The sequence below is a fragment of the Schistocerca gregaria genome, unplaced genomic scaffold, assembly GCF_023897955.1.
Source record: "Schistocerca gregaria isolate iqSchGreg1 unplaced genomic scaffold, iqSchGreg1.2 ptg001495l, whole genome shotgun sequence".
In the NCBI taxonomy this organism is placed as follows: Eukaryota; Metazoa; Arthropoda; class Insecta; order Orthoptera; family Acrididae; genus Schistocerca; species Schistocerca gregaria.
In genome coordinates, this window is record NW_026062785.1 from 22,501 (window position 1) to 27,500 (window position 5,000).

A 5,000-nucleotide genomic window follows, 5' to 3' on the forward strand; every position below is an offset into this window, starting at 1 on the left:
TCGCTTAACCTAACTGTGGCTGTACCAGTTTATCGCTTAACCTAACTGTGGCTGTACCAGTTTATCGCTTAACCTAACTGTGGCTGTACCAGTTTATCGCTTAACCTAACTGTGGCTGTACCAGTTTATCGCTTAACCTAACTGTGGCTGTACCAGTTTATCGCTTAACCTAACTGTGGCTGTACCAGTTTATCGCTTAACCTAACTGTGGCTGTACCAGTTTATCGCTTAACCTAACTGTGGCTGTACCAGTTTATCGCTTAACCTAACTGTGGCTGTACCAGTTTATCGCTTAACCTAACTGTGGCTGTACCAGTTTATCGCTTAACCTAACTGTGGCTGTACCAGTTTATCGCTTAACCTAACTGTGGCTGTACCAGATTATCGCTTAACCTAACTGTGGCTGTACCAGATTATCGCTTAACCTAACTGTGGCTGTACCAGATTATCGCTTAACCTAACTCAATTTGTCCCTTAACCTAACTCAATTTGTCCCTTAACCTAACTCAAGTTGTCCCTTAACCTAACTCAATTTGTCCCTTAACCTAACTCAATTTGTCCCTTAACCTAACTCAATTTGTCCCTTAACCTAACTCAAGTTGTCCCTTAACCTAACTCAAGTTGTCCCTTAACCTAACTCAAGTTGTCCCTTAACCTAACTCAAGTTGTCCCTTAACCTAACTCAATTTGTCCCTTAACCTAACTCAATTTGTCCCTTAACCTAACTCAATTTGTCCCTTAACCTAACTCAAGTTGTCCCTTAACCTAACTCAAGTTGTCCCTTAACCTAACTCAAGTTGTCCCTTAACCTAACTCAAGTTGTCCCTTAACCTAACTCAAGTTGTCCCTTAACCTAACTCAAGTTGTCCCTTAACCTAACTCAAGTTGTCCCTTAACCTAACTCAAGTTGTCCCTTAACCTAACTCAAGTTGTCCCTTAACCTAACTCAAGTTGTCCCTTAACCTAACTCAAGTTGTCCCTTAACCTAACTCAATTTGTCCCTTAACCTAACTCAATTTGTCCCTTAACCTAACTCAATTTGTCCCTTAACCTAACTCAATTTGTCCCTTAACCTAACTCAAGTTGTCCCTTAACCTAACTCAAGTTGTCCCTTAACCTAACTCAAGTTGTCCCTTAACCTAACTCAAGTTGTCCCTTAACCTAACTCAAGTTGTCCCTTAACCTAACTCAAGTTGTCCCTTAACCTAACTCAAGTTGTCCCTTAACCTAACTCAAGTTGTCCCTTAACCTAACTCAATTTGTCCCTTAACCTAACTCAATTTGTCCCTTAACCTAACTCAATTTGTCCCTTAACCTAACTCAATTTGTCCCTTAACCTAACTCAAGTTGTCCCTTAACCTAACTCAAGTTGTCCCTTAACCTAACTCAAGTTGTCCCTTAACCTAACTCAAGTTGTCCCTTAACCTAACTCAAGTTGTCCCTTAACCTAACTCAATTTGTCCCTTAACCTAACTCAAGTTGTCCCTTAACCTAACTCAATTTGTCCCTTAACCTAACTCAATTTGTCCCTTAACCTAACTCAATTTGTCCCTTAACCTAACTCAATTTGTCCCTTAACCTAACTCAATTTGTCCCTTAACCTAACTCAATTTGTCCCTTAACCTAACTCAAGTTGTCCCTTAACCTAACTCAAGTTGTCCCTTAACCTAACTCAAGTTGTCCCTTAACCTAACTCAAGTTGTCCCTTAACCTAACTCAAGTTGTCCCTTAACCTAACCCACGTTGTCCCTTAACCTAACCCACGTTGTCCCTTAACCTAACCCACGTTGTCCCTTAACCTAACCCACGTTGTCCCTTAACCTAACCCACGTTGTCCCTTAACCTAACCCACGTTGTCCCTTAACCTAACCCACGTTGTCCCTTAACCTAACCGACGTTGTCCCTTAACCTAACCCACGTTGTCCCTTAACCTAACCCACGTTGTCCCTTAACCTAACCCACGTTGTCCCTTAACCTAACCCACGTTGTCCCTTAACCTAACCCACGTTGTCCCTTAACCTAACCCACGTTGTCCCTTAACCTAACCCACGTTGTCCCTTAACCTAACCCACGTTGTCCCTTAACCTAACCCACGTTGTCCCTTAACCTAACCCACGTTGTCCCTTAACCTAACCCACGTTGTCCCTTAACCTAACCCACGTTGTCCCTTTGCCTAACATAGTTCACTGCTCGGAATCTCTGGTGTCGTTGTTATCCTCATGTAGATGTCTTGCGAGTGTTGCTTACTTTCCACATATTCCTGCTATCCACTGTCAATTGTACTGCAATAGGACTATATCGCCGACCCCCCCCCCTCCCCCCCCTCTGTCCCCCTCTGTCCCCCTCTTTGTGTCTCTGTCCTCTCAAGCTGGTCGGTCTGGCGTTTGAGTGTTAAATGAGCCTCGCAGCTGTTCAGTTGCATTCAGATGTCGACGCCCTCAGTGTACGTCGTGGTATGGTCTGTGTCCATTGTCCGCTGATGTCGTACGCGTAACCCACACGCTGTACCGATCATCGGTCGTTACGTACAGAGTGAAGTAGTGTGATACGTGTGACCGTACGCTGGCTGTGCCCAACGGTGTCGAATCTCAATTTCCATATGTTGTGCTTGATGCTACTTGTCTCGTCTCCCAATAACAGCTAGGTTGCACTGTGGTACGCCGTAGAGGCGTGTGGGAGGAACGTACGAACGCATTGTATGTCACCCTGGGTCGCTGGGGGTGGTGGTGCGGTGAGTCAGGTCAGGTCAGGTCAGCGTGAGCCGTCTGATGTAGTGACGCGTGTATTCCGACTTTGTCGTATTGCCTCACACAAAGTGCTACCCTGGTGGACCGCGTTCCATATCTGGGACATGCCGCAGATGCCGGTTGACAGTGGATCGCGGAAGGTACATCGCATACGTGCGCGGGCCACCTTCCACATGTTCTCTTCTGCACATGTCGCAGTGTGTATGTGGTCTGATGTAGCGTGTCGTGACACATGACATCCTGGCATGCAAGAATTGTTGAATTCGCAAATGTAGGTGGACATCTACGTTTACTGCCCAAGATACGCAAATGAACTGGAAATCCGTTGTTGAGCGGTTGTTCACGCTGGAGGTGAATCTGTGATGGCGACGATCGGTACAGCTATTAACCGGTTGTTTCAGCGGTACCCGCCACATCCACACGCGTGACTAGGCCCATGTGGGTATGAAGCGATACGCGGCGGTGGCTTGGTGGGACTGTTCCCGGCCGGTGAAGGGGGGCCGCCCGGCGTGTTGGCCGCGCGCTGCGTGGGCGCACGCGCAACAGGCGGCTGGTGGGGGGCGCCGAGTGGCAGGAGCGCCAGCCGACGGGCCCGGCAGGCGGCGCAGCTACGCTGCGGCGCACCCTGCACGCGGCGCCTGGCGGCCAAAGTTGGTTCAGCCGAGCCCGGTGCGAAGCGCGGTGGACATCTGCAGTGTGCTGGTCTGATTGAGGACTGTGTGCGTTGAGGATGCGCCGCCGCCTGGCACTCGGCGCCGCGACGCCGTCTGCTGCTCGGTCGCCCCAGCGGTTCTCGCAGGTGGTTTGTATCGCAGTTGTGCGGACGTGTTGGCGCGTGCGCTGTGCTGGGAGAGTTCGCTTCTGCACCCAAGTGGGGCTTTGCCCTTGTGTGGCGCTGGCGTTGGAGCTGCCGGTCACCATAGGTGGCGCGTGTTGTCTCCCGCCGGCAATGCCACGACAGCACGCTCCCGGGCCTCTGTCGGCAGCGGCAAGCTCAGTTGGGAGCAAGGGTGTTCGCACTAAAACCGTCTACTCGCCTAACTCCGGGCGATTGCGCCTCTCTCGAAACCGACCAAGTACCTAGGACGGCGCTGCGCGCCGCCGGGACCTGAGAGGGTTTCGAGGTGTATCGTGCAGGGGAGCTCGGCCTCCTCCTGTTTGCAGAATAATTGAGCGGACGCTTGCGTGTTCGCGCGGGCCCCCGGGACACACTCCCGGGCGGCCGGCTGCTCAGCTCTAGTTGACGCAGCTCCCTGGTTGATCCTGCCAGTAGTCATATGCTTGTCTCAAAGATTAAGCCATGCATGTCTCAGTACAAGCCGCATTAAGGTGAAACCGCGAATGGCTCATTAAATCAGTTATGGTTCCTTAGATCGTACCCACGTTACTTGGATAACTGTGGTAATTCTAGAGCTAATACATGCAAACAGAGTCCCGACCAGAGATGGAAGGGACGCTTTTATTAGATCAAAACCAATCGGATTGGCTTGTCTGGTCCGTTTGCCTTGGTGACTCTGAATAACTTTGGGCTGATCGCACGGTCCTCGTACCGGCGACGCATCTTTCAAATGTCTGCCTTATCAACTGTCGATGGTAGGTTCTGCGCCTACCATGGTTGTAACGGGTAACGGGGAATCAGGGTTCGATTCCGGAGAGGGAGCCTGAGAAACGGCTACCACATCCAAGGAAGGCAGCAGGCGCGCAAATTACCCACTCCCGGCACGGGGAGGTAGTGACGAAAAATAACGATACGGGACTCATCCGAGGCCCCGTAATCGGAATGAGTACACTTTAAATCCTTTAACGAGTATCTATTGGAGGGCAAGTCTGGTGCCAGCAGCCGCGGTAATTCCAGCTCCAATAGCGTATATTAAAGTTGTTGCGGTTAAAAAGCTCGTAGTTGGATTTGTGTCCCACGCTGTTGGTTCACCGCCCGTCGGTGTTTAACTGGCATGTATCGTGGGACGTCCTGCCGGTGGGGCGAGCCGAAGGGGTGCTTTCGCGTCCCGAGGCGGACCCCGTTTAAATCCTACCAGGGTGCTCTTTGTTGAGTGTCTCGGTGGGCCGGCACGTTTACTTTGAACAAATTAGAGTGCTTAAAGCAGGCAAGCCCGCCTGAATACTGTGTGCATGGAATAATGGAATAGGACCTCGGTTCTATTTTGTTGGTTTTCGGAACCCGAGGTAATGATTAATAGGGACAGGCGGGGGCATTCGTATTGCGACGTTAGAGGTGAAATTCTTGGATCGTCG

General features: G+C 50.3%; 1 non-coding gene across 1 annotated transcript in view; it reads left to right on the top strand.

The window, feature by feature from the left end:
• Window positions 1–3,997: 3,997 nt before the first annotated feature.
• LOC126332672 (small subunit ribosomal RNA) overlaps window positions 3,998–5,000 on the top strand; it is a 1,893-nt gene continuing 890 nt past the window's right edge. The window contains exon 1 of the ribosomal RNA XR_007563850.1: window positions 3,998–5,000. This exon is cut by the window's right edge and continues 890 nt beyond it. This is a non-coding gene — a ribosomal RNA (small subunit ribosomal RNA).